Raw genomic sequence first — 27,559 nt, 5'->3', positions numbered from 1 at the left:
AACCCCAACACCAAGTCCCCGCATAGCACGAACTCTACGATGAGTACGTACCTGCAACATGGCTTCAAAATGGTCATCTGGTCAGAACGAACTAACAGAACGCACTGAAGAACAGAAAGGCCTGTGAAGAGCGAGCTGAAAATCAGAAACTAGCGGACAAGAACACAATGAAAAACAGATACGAACTGACTACACGCACTGAAAACCACATACAAACCCACAAGCACAAACTGAAACACATTTAACCCCTTGTGCCCCCCTAATGGTTAACCCCTTCACTGCCTGTCACATTTACACAGTAATCAATGCAATTTTATAGCATTGATCGCTGTATAAATGTGAATGGTCCCAAAAATGTGTCAAAAGTGTCCGATGTGTCTGCCATAATGTCGCAGTCACGAAAAAAAAATCGCGATCGCCGCTATTACTATTAAAAAAAATAAATATTTTTTTTTAAAAAATGCCATAAATCTATCCCGTATTTTGTAGACGCTATAAATTTTGCGCAAACCAATCAATATACGCTTATTGCGATTTTTTTTTTTTACCAAAAATATGTAGAATACATATCGGCCGAAACTGAGGAAAAAATGTGTTTTTTTTTTTTTAAAATTGGGATATTTATTATAGCAAAAAGTAAAAAATATTGTGTTTTTTTCAAAATTGTCGCTCTTCTTTTGTTTATAGCGCAAAAAATAAAAACTGCATAGGTGATCAAATACCACCAAAAGAAAGCTTTATTTGTGGGAAAAAAAGGACGTCAATTTTGTTTGGGTACAACGTCGCACGACCGCGCAATTGTCGTTCAAAGTGCGACAGCGCTGAAAACTAAAAATTGGTCTGGGAAGGAAGGGGGTGAAAATGCCCTGTATTGAACCGGTTAAAGCAGAACCAAACCCATCACTATAACGGTTTCTCAAAACAGTTATGTTAGGGCATGCTGCAAATGTTAACTGTCAGTTACTTGTACTCTAAACCCAACTATCAAGCAACCAAATAGCTGGTGCCATAATTGAACACAAAGCTCTGCATTAAATTGGCCTCCTGCAATAGGTGGGGAACCCATCAGGTCAATTGGCAATGCATTTACAATAATTTGGGGATTGGGTCACCTAATTCCTAATTAGGACAGCAGTGGATAGAGGTGAACCAGCCACATAGGAAAGAATAGGATTTCTAGTTGAATGCATCAAAACAGACAAATGTGAATAAGCCCTCAAAGTACTGAAGTCAGAGTGTCTGAATGACTCACATTTTTCAAAGTACTCCTACCTTTGGTTCTTTTCGCAGAATAACAATTCATGGCGCCACTATCATCCTGTCAGGGCTGGGCTCAGCCCTTCCTTCTCTGAGCTGGCCGCTCATCTGTCGGCTAATTGCCAGCTCCTTTCTCTCCACAGAGCTGTTGATGATCTGCTCGTCAGTCCTGCCTACTTAAACCCGTCCAGCTCACTTCATCTCTGCCTTCGCTTTTGGTCACATCTCAGAGACTTTCTCCAGCGTTCCTGTTGAAGACTTGCTCGGCTGATGTCCCTTCTGGCTCCTGATCCTACTTGCTGTACTACTACTTTGATCTCTGGCCCTCTCACATTGGCATTGGCTGACTACCCGATCTGGTTACTGAATTCTGGCTATGTATTGACTACGCTTACTCTGTTTACCTTTTTATTATTATTAAACAAGTGTGATTAACTGTACTTCTGTCTCAGCCTGATTCATGGACTCTGACAATGGGCAAAGGCCATGAATTCAGAAGATGCAGTCAGTCCACTTGTTTGTAATATTTTTTCCAGATTGGACGGATCAGTTTGCCTTGGCGTTACAAACGCTCCTGAGTCGCACGGCTAACTTGGAATCTTCCACTATGGCTGCTCCGGTACAACCTGTGTTGCAGGCCGTCCCTGCTGCTGCTCCAGTCTCTGTGCAGGCACCCGCCTCGAGTATTACCTCTATAAGAGGCATGTCTGGTTCCGCTCTGCTTCCCCAGCAATTTGGGGGCGATCCAGTTCAATGCAGAGGGTTTCTCAACCAGCTTGAGATATACTTTGAGATGCTGCCCCAGGCGTTTCCCACGGACAGAAGCAAAGTAGGTTTCGTGATATCTTTGCTTTCTGAGAGAGCCTCGGCCTGGGCAAACCCTCTATGGGAGACGCAAAAACCCATGGTCCTGAGTTACCCAGAATTTGTGGCTTCCTTCAAAGGGGTATTTGACGTTCCCGCACGCTCTGCTTCTGCTGCCAAGAGCCTCATGTCCATAAAATAGAGTACGAGATCTGTTGCCGATTACACCTTTGAATTCTGTACTCTGGCAGCAGAGGTTGCTTGGAACAATGAGGCCCTCGTGGCTGCCTTCTCTCATGGTCTCTCAGATAACATCAAGGATGAGATAGCAGCCCGAGATGTACCCACTGAGCTGGAGAGGTTGATCACATTTGACATCCTCATTGACTCCAGACTCAGAGAAAGACTCTCTTTTAAGGAGAGCTGGCACAAGCCTCCTGTACATTTGTCTCCAAGCTTTGCAGTCCCACCCTTGCCTCCCTCACCTCCCATGCCTCCTGGTACCGAGTCGGTCTGTGAAGATGAACCCATGCACTTGGGCTTCACGCGTCTCTCTGCAGATGAGAGAGCCCTTAGGAGAAGGGAGAGATTGTGCCTTTATTGTGGCCAAGCTGGTCACTTTTTGAAGTCTTGTCCTACCTGTCCAGGGAACACCCGAACTTGACTCCTGTCTTGGACAGACCTTAGGTGGCATTGTTTCAGTCTTCTCATGCATCACTAACTTACTAACTGACATATCTGTATGGATGTCACACCACTTCCTCAAACTCAACTTGGCCAAAACCAAGCTTATAATATTTCCTCCTCCACGTGCCTCTTCCCCTGACTTCTCTGTCAAGAGCAATGGCACAACCATCCACCCCTCCCCACATGTAAGGGTGCTAGGTGTTATCCTGAACTCTAAACTCTCCTTTCGGCCCCACATCCAATCACTTTCCAAAGCTTGCCACCTCAACCTCTGCAATATCTCTAAACTATGTCCCTTTCTAACCAATGAAACCACAAAGCTCCTGATTCACTCCCTGGTTATCTCTCGCCTCGACTACTGCAACTCCCTCCTCTTTGGCTTACCTTTAAATAGACTATCCCCCCTTCAGTCCATCATGAATGCTGCTGCCAGACTCATCCACCTTACAAACCGCTCAGTGTCCGCTACCCCTCTCTGCCAATCTCTCCATTGGCTGCCACTCGCCCAACGAATTAAATTCAAAATACTAACAATAAGTTACAAAGCCATCCACAACTCTGCCCCCAGATACATCGCTAGCCTAGTCTCAAAATACCAACCTAATCGCCCTCTCCGTTCCTCCGAGGACCTCCTGCTCTCTAGCTCCCTCATCACCTCCTCCCATATCCGCCTCCAGGACTTCTCCCGAGCCTCACCCATCCTCTGGAATTCCCTACCCCAATCTGTCAGACTGTCTCCAAATTTATCCACTTTTAGGCGATCCCTGAAAACTTTCCTCTTCTGAGAAGCCTATCCTGCCTCCATCTAACAACTGCACTATTTTCTCCATTAGCTCATCCCCCACAGCTATTACCCTTTTGTATAACTTGACCCTCCCTCCTAGATTGTAAGCTCTAACGAGCAGGGCCCTCTGATTCCCCCTGTATTGAATTGTATTGTACTTGTACTGTCCTCCCTAATGTTGTAAACTGCTGGCGCTATATAAATCCTGTATAATAATAATAATAATCATCTCCAGTTTCCCAGAAAGATAAGCCCCTGGTTTCAGTTACCCTGTCTTGGGCTGAGTCACCCGTCGAGATACAGGCTGTAATCGACTCTGGCGCTGCAGGCCTGTTCATTGATGCTGCCTTTTTATCGAAGCACTCGATTCCACTGCAGCTGCGTGACACTCCACCTGCTATTGAGGCTCTTGACGGGAGACCTCTACAGACTGCCCATGTGACTCATGAGACTGTTCCTTTGTCCATGGCCCTAGGGGCCCTTCACCATGAGATAATCCAATTCCAAGTTATTTACTCACCTAAGTTTCCACTGGTTATTGGTTATCCTTGGTTACAGAGGCACAACCCTACTTTTGATTGGCTCCGTGCTGAGGTTCTGTCCTGGTCGCCACAGTGCAGTGAGAGATTCTCCCAGAAGGTAGCCAAGGTCCTGTGCACCTCTTTACTCTCCTCCCTGCTGGAGGAGTACCACGATTTTAGCGATGTCTTTGACAAAGGTCAAGCTGGTACTTTGCCTCCACACCGGTTGTATGATTGCGCAATTGACCTTCAACCTGGTGCCATACCCCCTCGTGGCCGGGTTTACCCTTTGTCGGTCTTGGAGGATAAGGCCATGGAGGAGTATGTTGCAGACCCACTTTCTTGTGGTTTCATCCGCAAATCCTCGTCTCCTGCTGGTGCTGGTTTCTTTTTTGTGAAGAAGAAGAGTGGTGAACTGAGACCTTGTATCGATTATAGGGGTCTCAATCGTTTCATGATTAAGAATGCCTATCCCATTCCGTTGATTTAAGTGTTATTTGACCTCCTCAAGGGAGCAACGGTTTTCACAAAGCTTGATTTGAGAGGGGCATACAATCTCATCAGGATTAAAGAGGGCAACGAGTGGAAAACTGCGTTTAATACCAGATGAGGTCATTATGAGTATCCCGTAATGCCTTTTTGCCTTTGTAACGTTCCGGCAGTTTTCCAGGAGTTCATTAACAATGTCCTCTGAGATTTGTTGCAGTTATTTGTGGTGGTTTATCTCGACAATATCCTCATATTTTCCAAGTCCCTGGAGAGCAACCACACAGATGTCTGCTTCAGAGACAACGAGAGAACAATCCCTATTGTAAATTGGAAAAGTGCGAATTTCATTGTGAACAGGTGAAATTCCTGGGCTATGTCATTTCCACTGCTGGTTTTTCAATGGACCCAGAGAAACTTTCAGTGGTCCTACAGTGGCCTTGACCTGTGGGTTTACGTCCACTGCAGTGTTTTTTGGCTTTGCCAACTATTATCGGAAGTTTATTCGTAACTTCTCGTTTCTGGTCAAGCCCCTGACTGATATGACCAGGAAAGACGGCAACCCACAAAGTTGGTCTCCGGAGTCCATTAAGGCCTTTGAGAGCCTCAAGGTTGCCTTTGTTTCTGCTCCTGTGTTGGCACACCCTGATCCTACGTGGCCTTTTATCCTAGAAGTTGATGCTTCTGAGACTGGAGTTGGCGCCCTTCTGTCTCAACGTCCTAACTCTGAGTGCGCTATGCATCCGTGTGGCTACTTTTCCAAGAAATTGTCACCGGCAGAGTGCAATTATGAGATTGGTGACAGAGAGCTGTTGGCAATCATTTTAGCCCTGAGAGAATGGAGACATCTCCTTGAAGGTGCCACTGTGCCGGTTCTCATTTTTACTGACCATAACAATCTTACATTCCTGTCTGAGGCTAAGCGCCTCTCTCCCAGAAGGGCACGATGGGCTCTTTTCTTGTCGAGTTTTAATTACATTGTCTCATTCTTACCCGGTACTAAGAATGTAAGGGCTGACGCCTTGTCACAACAATTTTCCTCCATTTCCAAGATGGAGTTGGTTCCGGTTCCTGTGATTCCTCCTGATCGTATTCTGGCTACGGTTCACACCAGTCTTACTTCTCCTTTGGGTGACAAAATTCTTGCTGCTCAGGTCGATGCTCCTCCTGAGACACCTTGTGACCGCTACTTTGTTCCCGAGAGTCTCTGTACCGCCGTGCTCCAGACTTACCATTCTCTCAAGGCTGCTGGCCACCCTGGGAAAAATCCACTCTTTTGGGCCATTTCCAAACAATTCTGGTGGCCTAGTCTACGTGCTGATGCAAGCGCCTTCATAGCTGCCTGTTCTGTGTGCGCTCAGAGTAAGACTCCACAACACCTTCCAGTGGGCCTCCTACAACCCATACCCAATGGAGAGAGGCCCTGGACCCACCTGTCTATGGATTTCATTGTGGAGTTACCCAACTCCCAGGGCAACACAGTTATCCTTATGGTGGTTGACCGGTTCTCGAAAATGTCGCATTGTATTGCACTCAAGAAGTTGCCTACTTCTAAGGAACTGGCTTCTATTTTTGCTTAGGAGATCTTCCGCTTACATGGGCTACCCAAGGTGATTGTCTCAGACAAGGGTAGTCAGTTTGTGTCCCGGTTCTGGCGAGCCTTTTGTGCACAGTTGGGTATTCAGCTTGCTTTCTCCTCTGCGTATCACCCGTAGTCTAATGTGGCCGCAGAACGAGCCAATCAGTTCTTGGAGCACATCCTACACTGCTATATTTCTGAGCATCGTAACAACCGTGGGCGGAGTTTGCTCACAATAGTGCCTTGAATTCAGCTTCCCATTTGTCCCCGTTTATGGCGAACTATGGTTTCCAACCTTCCGTGTTGCCTGCCTCGTTTGTTCTGCAGAGTATTCCTGCGTTAGAGGAGCATCTCCGTGGTCTTCGTTCCACTTGGGCACAAGTCCGGGAGGCTTTGCGACATGCTAACGATAGGTACAGACTCCATGCTGACCGCAGACGCCTGCCTGGGCTTCCTACCAGGCTGGGGACAGAGTCTGGCTGTCGTCTCACAACCTCCAACTTCGTGTTCCTTCTTTGAAGTTCGCACCTCGGTTTATTGGGCCTTTCGGTATCCTTCGCAGGATTAACCCAGTGGCTTACGTGTTGGACCTTCCTCTTGGTATGCGCATCTCTAATGTGTTTCATGTCTCCTTATTCAAACCTTTGGTCTGCAACCGCTTTACCACCTCGGTGCCACGTCCTCACCCTATACAGGTTGAGAACCATGAGGAGTATGAAGTACAATCCATTGTTGACTCCTGTAGGTTCCGTGGGCGCATACAGTACCTGGTGCATTGGAAGGGGTACAGTCCGGAGGAACGCTCTTGGGTCTCATCCTCGGACGTACATGCCCCTGTCCTCCTCTGTGGTTTCCATAGACGTTTTCCCCTCAAGCCCGGTGGTCCTCCGAGAGGGAGGGGTCGTTGAGGAGGGAGTACTGTCAGGGCTGGGCTCAGCCCTTCCTTCTCTGAGCCGGCAGCTCAGCTAATTGCCAGCTCCTTTCTCTCCACAGTGACTTAGCTGTTGATGATCTGCTCGTCAGTCCTGCCTACTTAAAGCCGTCCAGCTCACTTCATCTCTGCCATCTCCTTTGATCACATCTCAGAGACTTTCTTCTGCGTTCCTGTTGAAGACTTGCTCGGGTGACATCCCTTCTGGCTCCTGATTCTGCTTGCTGTACTACTACGTTGATCTCTGGCTCTCTGACATTGGCATTGGCTGACTACCCGATCTGTTTACTGAACTCTGGCTATGTATTGACTACGCTTACTCTGTTTACCTTTTTATTATTATTAAGCAAGTGTGATTAATTGTACTTCTGTCTCGGTCTGATTCATGGTTTCTGACACATCCTTTACAAAACCATGCTTTCTTGCTTGGTTTCATAGTGCATGTTGTCCAACCAAGATCATTCATAGTAACAAGGAGCTAGAAAGAATGATCTTCTTCCAGTGAAGACATTTTCTGGTTAAGGCATACAAATTTTGTTTTCTCTTCTATTACATCATGTTAGAACTACTTCCCAAGGGGCTGCTCCTTCATCCCTCTACAGCTATGCTACTCGAGCTATGGGCACTGGGCTCCCTAAAAGTCTCCTTCACCTTCCAGATAACCTTGCCATCAAAGAATGGGGCCACACACCATGAATTTTATGTTATCTCTGACCTTACAAAATTAAGTAGACAGAAACTGCACTGCCTGATCTGACTGACACGTTTTATCTACTTGTCACAGAGTCTCTATTTTTCAGTTACAACTTTATGACTAAGCCCCATTAGGCAGAGTGAGACGTGTCAGTGGAATCAGGAAATACAAATTCTTATTCCAATCTTAAAGTATAATTAAAGGCAAATCTTTTTATTTAGTTTTGGATAGAGTAGAGGGGGATTAGAACACCTGTTAGTTTTTATTGCTGTCTGTGTCCGTGTTAAAGCAGAGCTCCACCAAAAAGTGAAAGCTCCACTTATTTGCCTCCCCCCCTCCAGTGCCACATTTGGCACCTTTCGGGGGGGGGGCGCACCTTTCGGGGGGGGCATGCCTGTTTTCGACAGGTACCTGCTCCAAGTCCTGAGTGAACTCGCCACGGTGAGATCACCCGGAAGTTTGGTAATTCACAAAGCGCAGCACACTTCATGCATATGCAGTAGGGAACCGGCTGTGAAGCCGCATGGCTATTACAGGGACAAGAGCAAAACATGTAAGTCACGGTAACAGAACAGTGGACGCTTACACAGCTGACTTCAGGACACCTTTCCCCTTCATCTCTGGCACAGCAGTGACGTCACAGAAGGTGTATAGGCGCACTGAGAATATCGACCCTGCTCGGCTTGGTTGTTCCCTCTGTGGCCGTTTACATCACACAGGTTGCCTTTCTATCCACCCTGCTGACCACCATCCAGCCGTGGAATCCACCTGGAGCTGGCAGGCTTTGCCAGCAGCCAGTACGCTCCCCCTCTGGGAACTGAATTTTCTCCCCTCCATTTCCTTGGATGGTTATTGATGTTCAAACCATCTCCAGGCAAGCTTCCCGGATGACTGTTTCCCCCTTATCCACTCTGAGGTCACTGATAACGTTCACTACCATTTATTTTAAACTTTGACTGTTCAACCATTTTTTAACTTTATGGAATAAATAGCATTGTTTATGCATACAGTACTATGTTGGAATTTATTTGATCATTCTTTCGAGCGCTGCATTTTTGTGTTTTTTTTTTTTCTTTGACTGTCGCATCTCTTTCCATGCTGTGCTGGCTATACTGGATCTGATCCACTTATCTGATTACTCCTCATCAGAGTACTCTACTTGGCCCCTAGACTTGCAGCTCTCCAGGTGTTGTGTTTTTTTTTTTTTTTGTTCCAGAACAGGGGGATGCGTGTGTATAAACGCACACATCCCTGTTCTGACAGGAGAGGCAGATCGTGAGTTCCTACTAGCTAGGAACAACTATCTGTCATTTCCTCCAGTCACTCCCATCCCCCTACAGTTAGAGCACACACTTGGGAACACGGTTAACCCCTTGATCGCCCCCTAGTGTTAACCCCTTCCCTGCCAGTGACATTTACACATATACATGAGATATACATGAGATATATATATATATATATATGCCATAGTGTCGCAGTCCCGATTAAAAATTGCTGACCACCGCCATTACTAGTAAAAAAAAAATAATAATAGTAATAAAAATGCCATAAATCTATTCCCTATTTTGTAGGTGCTATAACTTTTGTGCAAACCAATTAACCACTTCAGCCCCGGAAGGATTTACCCCCTTCCTGACCAGAGCACTTTTTACAATTTGGCACTGCGTCGCTTTAACTGCAAATTGCGCGGTCATGCAATGCTGTACCCAAACGAAATTTGCGTCCTTTTCTTCCCACAAATAGAGCTTTCTTTTGATGGTATTTGATCACCTCTGCCGTTTTTACTTTTTGCGCTATACACGGAAAAAGACCGAAAATTTTGAAAAAAAATTATATTTTCTACTTTTTGTTATAAAAAAAATCCAATAAAATCAATTTTAGTCATACATTTAGGCCAAAATGTATTCGGCCACATGTCTTTAGTAAAAAAAATGTCAATAAGTGTATATTTATTGGTTTGCGCAAAAGTTATAGCGTCTACAAACTAGGGTACATTTTCTGGAATTTACACAGCCTTTAATTTATGACTGCCTATGTCATTTCTTGAGGTGCTAAAATGGCAGGGCAGTACAAAACCCCCACAAATGACCCCATTTTGGAAAGTAGACACCCCAAGGAAATTGCTGAGAGGCATGTTGAGCTCATTGAATATTTATTTTTTTTGTCCCAAGTGATTGAATAATGACAAAAAAAAAAAATTACAAAAAGTTGTCACTAAATGATATATTGCTCACACAGGCCATGGGCATATGTGGAATTGCACCCCAAAATACATTCAGCTGCTTCTCCTGAATACGGGGATACCACATGTGTGGGACTTTTTGGGAGCCTAGCCGCGTACGGGGCCCCGAAAACCAATCACTGCCTTCAGGATTTCTAAGGGCGTAAATTTTTGATTTTACTCCTCACTACCTATCACAGTTTTGAAGGCCATAAAATGCCCAGATGGCATAACCCCCCCCCAAATGACCCCATTTTGGAAAGTAGACACCCCAAGCTATTTGCTTTGAGGCATGTTGAGTCCATGGAATATTTTATATTTTGACACAAGTTGCGGGAATGTGACAAATTTTTTTTTTTTTTTTGCACAAAGTTGTCACTAAATGATATATTGCTCACACAGGCCATGGGCATATGTGGAATTGCAACCCAAAACACATTTAGCTGCTTCTCCTGAGTATGGGGATACCACATGTGTGGGACTTTTTAGGATACAGGGCCCCGAAAAACAATCACCGCCTTCAGGATTTCTAAGGGTGTAAATTTTTGATTTTACTCTTCACTGCATATCAGTTTCGGAGGCCATGGAATGCCCAGGTGGCACAACCCCCCCCCAAATGACCCAATTTTGGAAAGTAGACACCCCAAGCTATTTGCTGAGAGGCATGGTGAGTATTTTGCAGCTCTCATTTGTTTTTAAAATGGAAGAAAGACAAGAAAAAAAATTTTTTTTTTCAATTTTCAAAACTTTGTGACAAAAAGGGAGGTCTGCAAAATACTCACTATACCTCTCAGCAAATAGCTTGGGGTGTCTACTTTCCAAAATGGGGTCATTTGGGGTTTTTTTTTGCCACCTGGGCATTCCATGGCCTCCGAAACTGTGATAGGCAGTGAAGAGTGAAATCAAACATTTACGCCCTTAGAAAGCCTGAAGGCGGTGCTTGGTTTTCGGGGTCCCGTGCACGGCTAGGCTTCCAAAAAGTCCCACACATGTGGTATCCCCATACTCAGGAGAAGCAACAGCATGTATTTTGGGGTGTAATTTCACATATTCCCATGGCACGTTTGAGCAATATATCATTTAGTGACAACTTTGTGCAAAAAAAAAAAAATTTGTCTCTTTCCCGCAACTTGTGTCACAATATAAAATATTCCATGGACTCGACATGCCTCTCAGCAAATAGCTTGGGGTGTCTACTTTCCAAAATGGGGTCATTTGGGGGGGGTTTGAACTGTCCTGGCATTTTATGCACAACATTTAGAAGCTTATGTCACACATCACCCACTCTTCTAACCACTTGAAGACAAAGCCCTTTCTGACACTTTTTGATTACATGAAAAATTTTTTTTTTTTTTGCAAGAAAATTACTTTGAACCCCCAAACATTATATATTTTTTTAAAGCAAATGCCCTACAGATTAAAATGGTGGGTGTTTCATTTTTTTTTTTCACACAGTATTTGCGCAGCGATTTTTCAAACGCATTTTTTGGGGAAAAAAACGTACTTTTTTAAATTTTAATGCACTAAAACACACTATATTGCCCAAATGTTTGATGAAATAAAAAAGATGATCTTAGGCCGAGTACATGGATACCAAACATGACATGCTTTAAAATTGCGCACAAACGTGCAGTGGCAACAAAATTAATGCATTTTTAAAAGCCTTTAAAAGCTTTTACAGGTTACCACTTTAAATTTACAGAGGAGGTCTACTGCTAAAATTACTGCCCTCGATCTGACCTTCGCGGTGATACCTCACATGCATGGTGCAATTGCTGTTTACATTTGACGCCAGACCGACGCTTGCGTTCGCCTTAGCGCGAGAGCAGGGGGGACAGGGGTGCTTTTTTTTTTTTTTTTTTTTTTTCTTTATTTTTTTTTTCTTTTTTATCTTATTTTTAAACTGTTCAGGGAATGTAAATATCCCCTATGATAGCAATAGGTAGTGACAGGTACTCTTTTTTGAAAAAATTGGGGTCTATTAGACCCTAGATTTCTCCTCTGCCCTCAAAGCATCTGACCACACCAAGATCGGTGTGATAAAATGCTTCCCCAATTTCCCAATGGCGCTGTTTACATCTGGCAAAATCTAAGTCATAAAATGCTCGTAGCTTCCGGTTTCTTAGGCCATAGAGATGTTTGGAGCCACTCTGGTCTCTAATCAGCTCTATGGTCAGCTGGCTGAATCACCGGCTGCATTCTCAGGTTCCCTGTTGAGACAGGAGAGCCAGAGAAAAAAACGGAAGACGGTGGGGGGGGGGGGGGGGCATTCCCTCCCACTGCTTGTAAAAGCAGTCTAGAGGCTAATTAGCCGCTAGGATTGCTTTTACATGAAAGCTGACCACTGGCTGAAAAGAATGATACCAAGATGATACCTAAACCTGCAGGCATCATTCTGGTATAACCACTCAAAGTAGTGAATGGTGTACCTGAAGACAAAAAAATGGTTAACAATAAAGCACAGTAAACAATAAAGTATAAAAAAATTGCATACCTGAGAAAATGACCCTCTATTAATATCAAACTTGTTATGGCTTGATCCTAAAGACCGCTTTAAAATTCATAATCCCATAACTAAACACTTCTTATCTCTCTGGGATAAACTAAAAACCAAATATCAGTTACAATCTCCACACAATCCTCTCCTTTCTTTTATCAGAAATCCGGCCTTTTATCCGGCATGGATCTACCCAAATTCTTTTAAAGCTTGGACAACATCAGGCATTCAGACACTAAATGACTTCATAGCATCTAAATCATTCCTTTCATTCCCATCGCTTAGAGAAAAATATGATCTACCAAACTCTGAGATATTTAGATATCTCCAAATCAAAAATTTCTATACACCATTCCTAAAGGGGGATACACCATTATCTCAATTATCCATTTTTGAATCAATCTGTACAAAAGATCCATTTGCTAAAGGTACAATTTCATCACTTTATAATCAATTATATGGAGTAGTAAATCTTAATAGACCCTCTTACGTTCAGAGGTGGGAGGAGGACCTGGGACGAACTTTAGAAGACACGGACTGGTCTAACATATGGCTCACATCTAAGTCATCTTCACCCAACATCTTAGCACTGGAGACAAATTATAAAGTCCTAACTCGCTGGTACCTTGTACCCGCTAGAGTGGAAAAATATTCACCTAATACCTCAGCTCTTTGTTTTCGAGGATGCCCAGAATTAGGCACACATTTACACATATGGTGGACGTGCCCAGTAATCCAAACCTTCTGGAAGGAAGTCTTCGTGATTGCATCTAAAATATTTAAAAAAATAATACAACCAGATCCATATATAACTTTACTTTATCTAAAACCGGAATGGTTAACACTCTCTCAATTCAAACTTATGATCCAACTAATAACGGCTGCAAAACAAACAGTGGCCAAGGCATGGAAATCTCCTACGTTGGTACTAGCAGAAACAATTCACAGAATGAATAATACAATGTCCCATGCTAAGATGGTAGCCATCGATCAAAATCAAATTCCAAAATTTGAAAAACTTTGGCATCCTTGGATAAAACAACAGTTCCTGTCAAATTTCAATGACTCTGTCCTGTTGCCATGGTAACAGATTAAATGACTTACAGAGACACCCATTCTAAGGCTTCAAAGAGAACTAAAAAGAATAATAAACTGACGAGCGGGACAACCTTGTGGACCATACTTCTGCCTTTCTACCCTTTTTCTTCTTTCTCTTTCCTTTTCTCCACCTTACAATTAAAGCTCATTATCAGAATTTATTTGACCTATATACACTCTACCTGTAAACAATATGTATAGTAGATATAAATCATTTAAATACCTACAAAAGTAACTAAGGAAATGATATATATCTTTAATTTAGGTTTACGTGAACCCAATGTTCAATATTTGAAATTTCATGATATTTACCTATATAATCCCTACTGTAAAACAATGAGCTTACTTTATAGATCCTTGTAAACTTACTTTATGTATCTTTATAAAATTGTATACTCAATAAACTTCTTTTGACAAGGAAAAATTGCATACCTGAAAAGCAAACATGATAAAACATAATAACAATAAAACATTGCATAATTGAATACAGTAAAAAAGAGCAGAACAATAGAGAGAGAATAGAGAGAGAGAGAACAATAAAACGACAACTATTTTTTTTTATTTTATATTTTTGTTTGTGTTTTTTTTTTTTTTACACTTTTTTTTGTAACTGTAACTTTTATAACTGTAACCGGTTCCAGGTTCGGGTCTCTCAAAATGCGATGGCATCTTGGGAGACCCTGTGAAAGTGTGCCTAGTCTATGCAATGCTGTACCCTACGCCAGTGTTTCTCAACTCCAGTCCTCAAGGCACCCCAACAGGTCATGTTTTCAGGATTTCCATTATTTTGCACAGGTAATTTGATCAGTTTCACTGCCTTGGTAATTACCATAGCCGGTTCATCTGAGGGAAATCCTGAAAACATGACCTGTTGGGGCGCCTTGAGGACTGGAGTTGAGAAACACTGCCCTACGCTAATACTCAACTAGTGCATGGTAGCGTTCAAAACATTCACCAATGCAAAGACCAGAATTGTCAGGACAGGAGGGACAATAATAGCGGGTGTCACGCCTATATCCGCGCTTGCTGCAGACACGACATCTTTTTTGGGGGGGTTCGTTGGGTAGGGGTACTCAGGAGGACATAAAAAAAATGCCTCTCATGCAGCCGACTGCATTTGGTTGGGGATGTGAATGGGGGAAGTACGGGCGCTGCAGAAGTGGTGGGTTCCCAATTAGGATTGGCGAATGCAGCAGGAAGGGCATTATGGGTACGACGGGCCTGTGTTTGTCTTTTTGGTGGCAGCGGGACACTACTTGTGCTTGCCACCTCACCAGCTTGAACTGCACTTATGGGACTCGCCACGTCACCAAGTGTTACTGCAGTGCTGGTTTGACTACGACCGGGGTGTACTAGGCCGCTGGTGCTTGCCAGTTGACCAAAACGCTACCAAAAAAACTGTTAGCGATCGCAGGGATCAGGCCTGACTCTGCGAACGCTGCAGTTATGTGTTTAGTGTTTTGTAAGTGACAGTGATCAATCAATACTGCACTTGGGTGGGCTGGGCTAGGCTGGGCCGGGCGGAGGGGCAAAACGCAGGTGCTAGCAGGTATCTGGGCTGATCCCGCTAACACTGCGTTTTTGGGAACCCTAAACTGCTGGGGACGCTAGTATAGATCTGATCGGATCAGATATTGATCCGTTCAGATACTATACCACTAAGGGAGGTGTACGGTGCGTGCGTGGGTGTTAGCGCTACTGGCACTAACCTGACGCTGCCTGGGGCTTGCCAGTTCACCAAAATGCTACATAAAAACTGTTAGCGAACGCAGGGATCAGGCCTGACTCTGCGAACGCTGCAGTTATGCTTTTAGTGTTTTGTAAGTGTCAGTGATCGATTGATACTGCACTTGGGTGGGCTGGGCCAGGCGGAGGGGCAAAATGCAGGTGCTAGCAGATATCTGGGCTGATCCCGCTAACACTGCGTTTTTGGGAACCCTAAACTGCTGGGGACGCTAGTATAGATCTGATCGGATCAGATATTGATCTGTTCAGATACTGTACCACTAAGGGAGGCGTATGCTGCGTGCGTGGGTGTTAGCGGTACTGGCGCTAATCTGACGCTGCCTGGGGAGATGCATATCACCGCCGGGCGATCAGGGGGCTAAACCTTTATTCGGTAATAAACGGCGGGTGCCCTGACACTATAAAAAATAAACGAACTAACCAGCGTCACCCGTAACAGTTATACGGTGATCAGTGGTGAAAGGGTTAACTAGGGGGCAATCAAGGGGTTAAAACATTTATTAGGTAGTATATGGGGGTCCCTGTCGCTATTAAACGCTGACGGCGAACCTAAATATTTACGCCCCTAACTAGCGTCACCAGGGACACTAATACAGCGATCAGAAAAATGATCGCTTAGCGAAACTGGTGACAGGGGGTGATCAAGGGTTTAAAACTTTATTGGGGGGGGGGTTAGGGGGTATCCTAGTCCTAAAGGGGGCTAATACTAACTGCCCTACCACAGTAACTGTCACAAACTGACACCAGGCAGTAATCAGAAAAAAAAACAAAAAAAAAACTGCTTGGTGTCAGTGTGACGTGGGGGGGGGGGTGATTGGGGGGTGATCGGGGGGCGATCGGGGGTGTAAAGTATGCCTGGCATGTTCTACTGTAAGTGTATGTGTTGTGCAACTCACTCAGATGTCTTCTCTGCTCGGCGCCAGAACGGAAACTGCCGAGCCGAGGAGAGATGACATCACATCCTCTGCCTGTGTGTACTACACACAGGCAGGGGAGGATTCTCATTGGCTGGGAGCGATCGCGAGGGGGGGGGGCCATGAATGGATGGCCTCCCCCTCATCACTGAATGCTCCCAGACCAAAGCCGACCGCCTCGGGCACCGGGGGGGTCCGATCGGACCCCCCACCCGCGGGAGGCAGATCACGTATGGGTACGTGATTCTGCCTGCCCGTGCCATTCTGCTGACGTATATCAGCTTGAGGCGGTCGGCAAGTGGTTAATATACGCTTATTGCGATTTTTATTACCAAAAATATGTAGAATACATATCAGTCTAAACTGAGGAAAAAATTTGCTTTTTTTAAATAAAAATTGGGGATATTTATTATAGCAAAAAGTACAAAATATTGTGTTTTTTACAAAATTGACGGTTTTTTTTTTTGTTTATCGCCCAAAAAAAATAAAAACCGCAGAGATGATCAAATACCACCAAAAGAAAGCTCTATTTGTGGAAAAAAAAAGGACGTCAAATTTGTATGGGTACAGCGTCGCACCACCGTGCAATTGTCAGTTAAAGCGATGCAGTGCCGTATCGCAAAAAATGACCTGGTCATTGAGCAGCCAAATCTTCCGGGACTGAAGTGGTTAACATTTTCATTGAAAGTTAAAGTAAAAGAAATTTTGGGTTTTCCCTAGAAAAGTAATAGAGGGGAAATCTTCCAATGGGGACACTAGCTCTGGTGACCTGGGGGGGACCCAAGGAATTCCCTCAACCACTTCACCCCCGGAAGATTTGGGTGCTCAATGACCAGGCCATTTTTTGCGATACGGCACTGCATTGCTTTAACTGACAAGTGCGCGGTCGTGCGACGTTGTACCCAAACAAATTTGATGTCCTTTTTTTTTTTTTCCCCATATAGAGCTTTCTTTTGGTGGTATTTGATCATCTCTTTTTATTTTTTGCGCTTTAAACAAAAAAGAGGGACAATTTTGAAAACACTATTTTGTACTTTTTTCTATAATATCCCTATTTTTTTTTTTTTTAAATGTTTTCATCAGTTTAGGCCGAAATGTAATCTTCTACATATTTTTGGTAATAAAAATCACAATAAGAGTGTATTAATTGGTTTGCGCAAAAGTTATAACATCTGCTATAAATCTATTCCCTATTTTGTATTTTTATTTTTTATTACTAGTAATGGCGGTGGTCAGCGGTTTATTTATTTATTTATTGGAACTGCGATATTGCGGTGGACAAATTGGACACTTTTGACACATTTTGGGGACCATTGACAATTATACAGCGATCAGTGCTATAAAAATGCACTGATTACTTATAAATGTCACTGGCAGGGAAGGGGTTACCTGTGTTTCCTAGGTGTGTTCTAACTGTAGGGGGATGGTACTGTCTAGGAGGAGAGAGAGATTCATACTTAGTATGAACACACGATCTGTCTCTACTCCCCTAAAAGAACCGGTTCTCTCTCTGTCACGAGCAATCGCGGGTGCCCGGCGCTCGCCCCTAGTGGCCAAAAGGCGAAGCCACATAAGGTAATGTCGTTTTACCCAGCCTTTCTATTCTGCTGCAGTAAAACTGCGGCGGCTAGTCGGCAAGCAGTTAATTTGCAGAGATTTCTCTCACTTCCTGTGTGGCTATGGGACAGGAAGTGAAGGTAATTCTCCTCAATGGGATAAAGATGGCAAAAATAAACCTTGTGAGGGTTATAACCCTCCCTCACTCTATCCAAAATAAAAAAATAAAAAGTTTTGCCTATAGTTCTACTTTAACTTTTTAATAAAAATCAGCAAGAGGTCCCATTTTGTGATGGCATGAGTAATAGGCCTCATGTACACTGCTGCTGATAAACGGACGTTCAGAGGCAGTTGGATGCTTTTTTCAGCCGTCCCTGAACTCATCCAATGTTATCTTATGTGTACATATACACAGGGTTGTTTAATGTCGTTTTTAGGCAGTTGAGTTTAGAGGCCTTTTTTGGAAATCAAAGAAATGAGTTCAGACGCTGAGTTTAGAGGCATTTCAAGTGCCAAAAGCTTCTAAACGCAGTAACTCGCGTTTAGCCGCGTTCCGTTTATAGGCGTTTTTCCGTTATATTCCGTCACCTAAAAAGTTGCTTTTGTTCTTTTATAGCACAATATTCAGCAGAGATTACTACCACCGGCTGATCTGGATGGCAACCAGTGCGATGATTTGGCTATACAACATATTTAAAATAGGTAAGACAAAATCAACCAAACCTTTTGTATATGTAAATTTTGTATATTTAGAACAGTAAAACATGTATAATAGGGAATACTTATTTTAATTTTAGCTGCACTTGAAATAGTACATGGTCTACATCCCCATTCCATATATTAACACTTACCCAGTAAGTCTAATAATTCCACCACACTGACTGTATTTTCCATGACGTACTAGTTAAAGCCCTATCAGCCTATACCTTATGTTTTTTTATCATTTCAGTTTAAACGAAGCAGCTTCCTTTCCAAAAAAATATTTCCTGCACAGCAGAAAGGTTTTTTTTTATGTTGATTTCATAACTGCAGCTTTACTGCTCCAGACTAATGTACCTCACTGACTCACTTAAAACGAAACCTTTTATGCATAATCGGCTGTATTTATTTTATTAATGAAGTTATTTATGTAATTATTGTATACTTTTGAAAAACGTAGCTGGACGTGTTATTATTTTTATTTATGTAACATCCACAATAATAAAAAAAAAAATGCTTAATTGCCAGAGTTGGAAGGCCACTCACAGTCCAGATAACCACTGATTTTGGTTTCAGTTTTTGTATTGTATTACTGTTTTTGTTTTGTTTTTTTTTGTTTTTTTGTGTTTTTTTTTTTCCAGCATTGCAATATTATAGAATGACCAGAGTTTTTTGACTTTGGAATATATTGATGAGCTTGTTAACATATTTGTGTTTGAATTTAGTATTTGCTTTTATTCATCAAATAGTATATAAAAGTAATAACGTGCAGGACCCCATGATTCCTCATGTTTTGAATTGTATTGTAACTGTACTGTCTCCCCTAACGTTGTAAAGTGCTGCGCAAACTGTTAGTGCTATATAAATCTTGTATAGTAGTAATAATAATAATAATGCGCTAGACTTGTGCACCCGCCCTTTGTTCTTTCAGGGCTGTGCACATCGGGGCCTCCCCAGTCCTAACGCATGATTCACACCTATGCAGGCTGCAGTTTGCATATGAAGGCTACTTTTACACTGGGGCGGGGGGGGGCGTTAGCGGTAAAGCACCGCTAGTTTTAGCTGTTATAGTGGCATGTTTCGCCTGCTAGCGGGGCGCTTTTAACCCCCGCTAGCGTCCCAGGAAAGGGTGAAAAGCGCCACTCATCTCCTGACAATACCCATACCATTGACTGTGAAGGTGTGTTTGTTGGGCCTGGTGGACAAGGTGGTACTGGCCAGAGCCTTAAGAACTCTGCTTACCATTTTATTCTATGGGAGGAAGGCAATACTGCTTAAATGGAAGAAAGGGAGGGCCCCAGACATAAACTTTTGGAAGGGTCTGGTAAACTCCATGATGCCTTACTATAAAACCACTTATAGGGTCAGGGAATGCGGAAAGAAGTTTGATAAAGTATGGCAGACGTGGTACAATTCTGACAACACATTGGCTGAAAGGGAGGAGTCTCCTTCTGCATTAAGTCATACCAAGGTGATGCCAGAGTCCCCCTGTAAGGGCATGGACTAAGTTTGAGAATTTACAGTGCAAGATGACTGTTTAGGACTGTAGAGTTTGTGATCTATACTATAGAATACCCCGTCCAATGGTAGTAGGATTTAGCATTGGCCCCTGGAAAGAAAACACTGGATATAATTAAGAATAAAAACATCCGCACTACCGAGCTGTGACAAAGGGGGGATGGGTGTTGGGGTGGGGAGGTAGGGAAGGTTGTTATACAATGGATAGATAGAAGACTATTAGTCAGGAATGGAAATGTTGTTATAAATGTTGTATGTACTATGAAAAATCTCAATAAAAAGAAATAAAAAAAAAATGCATAGGTGTGAACCAGGCCTAAGAGGGGAGCAAAGCATGGTGGCCTTTTATACTTTTGAAGTGGAACAGTGAAAAACAACTGATTTCTGAGCACCTTATCTGAGCGCAGGAGGTTGTTCTGATTGTTAGTATATAATATTAACTGCTTGCCGACCAGCCGCCGTCATTATACTGCAGCAAATCGCCTCTATACCGCGAATCGCTGTACCGGTATGGCAGTCCCTTTAACAGCTATAGCAGGCGCATGCCTGCGCCCGCTGCACTGCGGGGGAGCTGATGCGCGTGGACAGCAGCCTCGATGTCCGCCGGCCACCCGTGATCGCTCCACGGAGAGCCAGAACGGGGATCTGCCAATGTAAACAAACAGATCCCCGTTCTGTCAGGGGAGTACAGAGTGATCGCCTGTTCCTAGTGATTAGGTACAGCGATCTCTGTACTCCCAGTCAGTCCCACCCCCCCACAGTTAGAAACACCTCCCTAGGGAACACTTAACCCCTTGATTGCCCCCTAGTGTTAACCTCTTCCCTGCCAGTGTCAACTATACTGTAATCAGTGCTTTTTTATAGCACTGATCACTGTATAAATGTCACTGGTCCCAAAAAAGTGTCAAGTGTCCAATCTGTCTGCCTCAGTCTGTCGCAGTCCTGCTAAAAATCGCTGATCACCGCCATTTACTAGTTTAATTTTTTTTTTTTATTAATAATAAAAATGCCATAAATATATTCCCTATTTTTTAGATGCTATAACATTTGCGCAAATCAATCAATATGCACTTATTGCGATATTTTTGGAAAAAAAATAAAAATGTAGGAGAATACATATTGCCCTTAATTGATTAAGAAATTCATTTTTTTTTTTTTTTTTTTGTTACATTTTTTTTTGAATTTTTGGGGATATTTATTATAGCAAAAAGTAAAAATAAATATATTTATTTTCAAAATTGGCGTTTTTTTTGTTTATAGTGCAAAAAATAAAAGCCTCAGAGGTGATCAAAAACATGCTTACTTGTTCAGAGTTAACGATTCAGGCTGGATATACAGTTTTTCTTGTGCATGCAGTATGCATGGTAACAGACGTGTAGGTGTGAATGGGCCCACAGAGTTTCCCTTTGTCTTTCACACTAAACTGCAGCGTGCAGCTGTCAACCAGCCACATAAGAAAGAATTGGATTTCCACGCAGGGCAGCCATCAGAAATTTTAGGGCCCCTTACACAACTTTCGGCTTGCCCCCCCCCCCCCGCTAGTTTTAGCGGCACTTTACCGTCGTTTTAGCTGCACTTTTTGGCCGCTAGCGGGGCACTTTTAACCCCCCGCTAGCGGCCAAAAAAGGGTTAAAAGCGCCCGCAAAGCGCCCGCAAAGCGCCGCTGCTGAATGGCTTTGCAGGAGCTTCGGCAGCGCTGCCCATTGTTTTCAATGGCAGGGGCGGTTTAGGAGCGTTGTGAAAGCACTCGGGCTTTCACACTGGGGCTGCAGAGAAGGCAGTTTACAGGTGCTATTTTTAGCACAAAAAACGCCTTTAAAACGCCTCAGTGTGAAAGTAGCCTAATGCCATGTACACGCGAGCGGACTTTTCAGCATCAAAGGTCCGCCGGTCTTAATGACGGACTTTCGACGGAGTTACGATGGACTTTCGAACGACCGGACTTGCCCACACACGAACGTACTAAAGTCCGTTCGAAAGTCCGTTGGTTTGAACGTGATGACGTACGAAGGGACTAGAATACGGAAGTTCACAGCCAGTAGCCAATATCTGCCCTTGCGTCCTTTTTTTTCCGCCGGACTAGCATACAATCGAACGGATTTTTCGACCGGACTCAAGTCCGTCGGAAAGATTTGAAACATGTTCCAAATCCAAAGTCCGTCTGAATTTCGACAGGAAAAAGTCCGCTGAAGGTCCGATAAAGCCCGTACATGGTCGGATCGTCCGACGGATTCGTTCTGTCGGACTAGTCCGGTCGATAAGTCCGGTCGTGTGTACACGGCTTAACAGGACAGATTCTATAATTAGCAGACCCACATGAAAAGTTACCTGGGGGGGAGATACATAAATTGTGAGATCAAAGTAATTCAGACACTACCTGTAAGATCCCTTTCACACTGAGGTGCTTTGCAGGCGCTATAACGCTAAAAATAGTGCCTGCAAAGCGCCCTGAAAGAGCCGCTGCTGTCTCTCCAATGTGAAAGCCCGAGGGCTTTCACACTGGAGCGGTGCGCTAGCAGGATGGAAAAAAAGTCCTGCAAACAGCATCTTTACAGCGCATTAAGAGCGGTGAATACACCGCTCCTAAAGCGCCCCTGCCCATTGAAAGCAATGGGCAGCGCAGCCGAACTGCCGGCAAACCGCTGCTGCAGCGGTGCTTTGCAGGTGGTTTTAACCCTTTCTCGCCCACTAGCGGGGGTTAAAAGCACCCCGCTATCGGCCGAATAGCGCTGCAAAATTGACGGTAAGGCGCCGCTAGAAATAGCGGCGCTTTACCGCCGACTCATGCACCGCCCCAGTGTGAAAGAGGCCTAACATTAACATTCCACTTGTGTGTATGGACGGGGAATGTAAGCAGCAATCTGTCTTCTCCTCCTGCCGCTCGATCTCCTCAATGTCTGCAGTCTGCAGCTCTACCACTTGTGATGTGAAGGAAATCAGGCACTGGGGGGAGTAGCAGGAGGAGAACACCAGATGAGACCAGCAGGAGCCCCCCCCCCCCCTTCAGTCCTCTTCCTGTGAGACCCTCCATACTTTCGGTCACTCCGCTACACTTCCTGGTTGCCGTGGCAACGCCAAGCTCACTCCTCACAGGCGCTGCAGATAAGAAACCTCCGGATGCATTTCTGCTGCGATTGGTGGAGGGGGAGGTGGGCAGAAACTTTTCCGCCCACCTCCCCCTCCACCAATCCCAGCAGAAGTGCATCTCAAGTGCATCTCAAGGCACCTAATTGGCAGCGCTGTGAGGAATGAGCTTGGCGTTACCCTGGCAACCAGGAAGTGTGGCTGTCAGGCAGTGGGTGGAAATACCTTGGGGGCCCGAGTCGCTCGGGACATCCGTGCCCCTTGGGATGACCGGGCACCTTACATAAGTGTGGGCTGTACCCCCCTGATGGCGGCCCTGTTTCCACATGACATGTATTTTCATGCAGCAAAACACAAGAGTTTTGTTGCATTTAAATGGACAAGTGTGTGTAGGCCATCAATTTACTGAAGTCAGAGGATCGAATGACAGTCAGACAATTAGCATTTTGAGAAGCAGGTCAGCACTGGCAGACCCCAATTTCTCCCTTATGTCAGGTATACGTAAAGTGAAAAAAGACAGGAAGTGAAACCTTACACACAGACAAATGCTAATGGCCAAAGTTCTCATGGAAATGAATGCGTTGCATACAAATGAACATGTACTGTGAAAAGGAATGAAGAGGGGTGAGGAAGTACAATGGGTAAACAAACTAACAAGTACAGTAAAACCTTGGTTTGAGAGCACCAAGACGAGCAACAGTTTTTTTTTTTGTAAATTTTGACTTAATATACAAGCGATGTCTTGATATACAAGTAGCGTCAAGTCACAACTGAGTATAAAAGAAGAGAGGCACCAAGTGTGGCAATATGGTTACATTTAATGAAGGTATAACATTTAGCAACTCACATCCTCCTAACTCCTCATCCTCTGCACCACCATCGATGTCATCCCTTCCACTCTGCGCTCCACGAGTGGTTCAAGCCTCGCTTTCAAATTGCTCTACTGCAGGGTAGTCTTCCCAGTCATGATTGCAGATTGAAAACGGTGGTAGATTGCGGTGTGGAGGATGGTCTATGTGGACAGCTTTACCCCGGTTGCCCGCATACGTACATGTGCCTGTTTTAATTGTAGCACTAACCCCCGAAGGAGCTGCTGATTTATATCGGGCTGTTACCGTCATCTCTTTACCCGTAGTTTCACCAATACCAGAACTTAGAGTCCATGTTGAGCTTTGTATCTGACAATGTGGGCACCAGTCACTTTAGTACTTTTCCAATGCTTTAATGGGAAATAACTGACAGAAGTAGCAGGAAAGAGGTAGAAGAAGAGTTGCAGGGAAGTTCAAATACCTTTTCTTTGAATCACTGAGGAATTGAAATCTCGGGGACGAATATACCTTCAGTCCAAGATTAAATCTTAGCTCACCCGGATAGATCTCTCTCACTGACCTAGCAGCCTGAATGTAGCACGAACAAAAAGTCTCTGCCACAGACTTGAGAAGAACAATTTAACTGTACGATTCTCTGCCACAGGACGTAGTAGTTTTAGATGAACAGCAACACAGTACCAGAACATTTAGGCCGACCCGGCAGTACTTGTGCGGTAGATTAGGTTAAGATGCATCCTCCAATTGAGTCACCAGGCCCCTCTTGAGACACCAGCATTCCGCACGGTCCTCTCCAAAGACAGGTCCTCTCCTGGGTCTTCTCAGTTGTCCGGCTTCTTCCCGCAGGACAGACAGCACAGGACCATCTCCGTAGTAGTAGGCCCCAGACAGGCTTCTGGGCCTACTTGCATGGCTGCAGCATCGCAGCCCTCCAGCCTGGAGGGCTACGAGGTAGAACTGACCCTTAGCACATGGCGTCTGTCCCTTAAATACTCTCTCCCAGAATACATAGCAGTGGACCACCTCTGCCGAGTTACCTCTGGGAAAGAAGAGCACTCAATACACTTCAGCTTGTTGCTTTTCAACACTGACCTATGGTGGCAACGACACCTACAGGCAACAGTGTGGAACTGCACGCAACACAGCCAATGCTGGAACAGAGGCTAATTTAGCCACAGATTAACTCTGAACTATATACAGAACAGATAACCCAATAAATTTACAAATGAGCGCCTGATCAAAAATTTGTCAGCGCTACATAATCATCAACCATGTGAGTTGCTAAATGTTGTAAATACATTAAATGTAACCATATTGCTACACTTAGAGGCGCTTCATTTCTCTTTAATACTCTGTAGCTCCTGCTGGATTTTGCTTCTAATCCCCTTGTGGAGGCTTCCATTTGTAAATGGACATTTTATGGTTACACAACCCATTACATTGCTATGATCTTTTTATATGGACTATAAACTAAAACACCTATGAATAAATGGTTGTGGAACGAATCATCTGAGTTTCCATTATTTCTTATGGGGAAATTCGTTTTGATATACGTGCTTTGGAATACAAGCATGTTTCCGGAACGAATTATGCTCGCAATCCAAGGTTTCCCTGTATCTGCCATTTACAATACTAAATAGGTGTGGGAAAGGAAGTCCAAGGAATCTAAATGGCTGTAATTAGAAGCAGTGCAAGAACAATGAAGTATGAAAGTGTTTCCATGTGAAATAGCGCTGTACTGTTTGCCAAAAATCCAGAAATGGTTATACAGTGCATCCGGAAAGCATTCACAGAGCTTCACTTTTTCCACATTTTGTTATATTACAGTCTTATTCCAAAATGGATTAAATTCAATATTTTCCTAAAAATTCTACAAACAGTTCCCCATAATGGCAACGTGAAAGAAGTTTGTTTGAAATCTTTGCAAAGTTATTAAGAATTAAAAAGGAAAAACATCCCATGTACACTAGTATTCACAGCCTTTGGCACCAATTACAGCCTCAAGTCTTTTTGAGTATTAGGCCTTATGCACACTGGACCTTATAAAAAAGCCAGTAATGTTAGCTGTAGAGTGAGTTTTTCAGCATTTTTGCACTAGCGTTTTTTAGCTGTAGCGTTTTTTTAGCAAAACGAAACTCCCATAAAAGCTTATGGCTCAAAAACGCGGATAAACGCAGAATAGCTGCCTATTTTGTCGTTTTTAAGCAGTTTTCAGCTTTTTTCAGAGTTAGAGCTGTGTTATAGCTGAAAAACTCATCTCAAAACCCACTAGTTCTGAGGGTTTTTTCCAGCCAGAAAACGCCCCTGCCAAAAACTACTGATAACTGCCTATTGCCCTGTACATGCGGTCGGATTTTCCGACGGAAAATGTTCGACGGGAGCTTTTTGTTGGAAATTCCGACCGCGTGTAGGCTCCATCGGACATTTTCTGATCTGAATCTCAAATTTTCCGACAACAAAATCTGTTGTCAGAAATTCCGATCGTGTGTACACAATTCCGACGCACAAAGTTCCACGCATGCTCGGAATCAAGCAGAAGAGCCGCACTGGCTATTGAACTTCCCTTTTCTAGTCCCGTTGTACGTGTTATACGTCACCGCGTTCTTGACGTTCGGAAATTCCAACAACTTTGTGTGACCGTGTGTATGCAAGACAAGTTTAAGCCAACATCCGTCGGAAAAAAAACATGGATTTTGTTGTCGGAAAATCCTATCATGTGTACAGGGCATATGTGTGCATGGACGCATAGGATAACACGCTGGGGAGTTTATTGGTTGCAGAAATAAAGTCTGACACTAAAAACAGCAGCTGTAAAAACGTCCAGTGTGCATGAGGCCTTGTGCTACAAGCACACCTATTTTTGGGTAGTTTCTCCCATTCTTCTTTGTAGGACCTCTCAAGCTCCATCAGGTTGGATGGGGAGCGTCGGTGCACAGCCAATTTCAGATCTCTTCAGAGATGTTTAATCGGGTTCAAGTCTGGGCTCTGGCTGGGCCACTCAAGGACATTCAAAGAGTTGTCCCGTAGCCACTCCTTTGTTATCTTGGCTGTGTGCTTAGGGTCTTTGTCCAATTGGAAAATTAACCTTTGTGCCAGTCTGAGGTCTAGAGCACTCTGGAGCAAAGGCTGTGAATACTTATGTACATTGGATTTTTTTTTTTGTAGAATTTTAATCTACACTTTAGGAAAATAATGAATTTAATCTATTTTGGAATAAGGCTGTAACATATCAAAGTGTGGAAAAAGTTAAGCGCTGTGAATATTTCTGAATGCACCGTATTTACTGTAAGATAAGAATAATTAATATTTGAATGCTTATAGCCTGGCCACAGTTCTACTGTAAGCAGAAAGGTGAAAGCAAAAGTGGAGTTGTTGCTCATAGCAGCAGAATTTGTATTTCATTTTTTGATTCAATGAAAGATGAAACCTGATTACTATTGCCGACAGCTTTAATTTTTTTTCCTATTTCTCCAGTCTCCACTATCCTCTATCCTCTAGCCATCCACCATTATCATCAAAAGTCAAAGTAAAAGAAAATCTCAAATTTTGGGACAGGAGTAGAGGGAAAATCTCCTGGTGACACCCTGAGATTCCCTCACATTGGAGGGATTTCCTCTCACTCCCTGTTTTGGCTACAGGACAGGAAGGCAAGGGT

At 43.9% G+C, this 27,559-nt stretch overlaps 1 protein-coding gene across 9 annotated transcripts in view; it reads left to right on the top strand.

The window, feature by feature from the left end:
• Positions 1-27,559, top strand: part of LOC141127515 (uncharacterized) — a 132,916-nt gene that overhangs the window by 10,679 nt on the left and 94,678 nt on the right. For all 9 annotated transcript variants that reach the window (XM_073614042.1, XM_073614041.1, XM_073614040.1 and 6 more), the window contains exon 2: positions 18,393-18,478. The gene's annotated coding sequence lies outside the window, so the exon portion shown is untranslated. The remainder of the gene's footprint in view (positions 1-18,392; positions 18,479-27,559) is intronic.

Source organism: Aquarana catesbeiana, linkage group LG02 (genome assembly GCF_042186555.1).
Source record: "Aquarana catesbeiana isolate 2022-GZ linkage group LG02, ASM4218655v1, whole genome shotgun sequence".
Classification (NCBI taxonomy): domain Eukaryota; kingdom Metazoa; phylum Chordata; class Amphibia; order Anura; family Ranidae; genus Aquarana; species Aquarana catesbeiana.
Note: the sequence above shows the minus strand (reverse complement) of the source record. Positions and strands in the feature narration are given on the sequence as shown.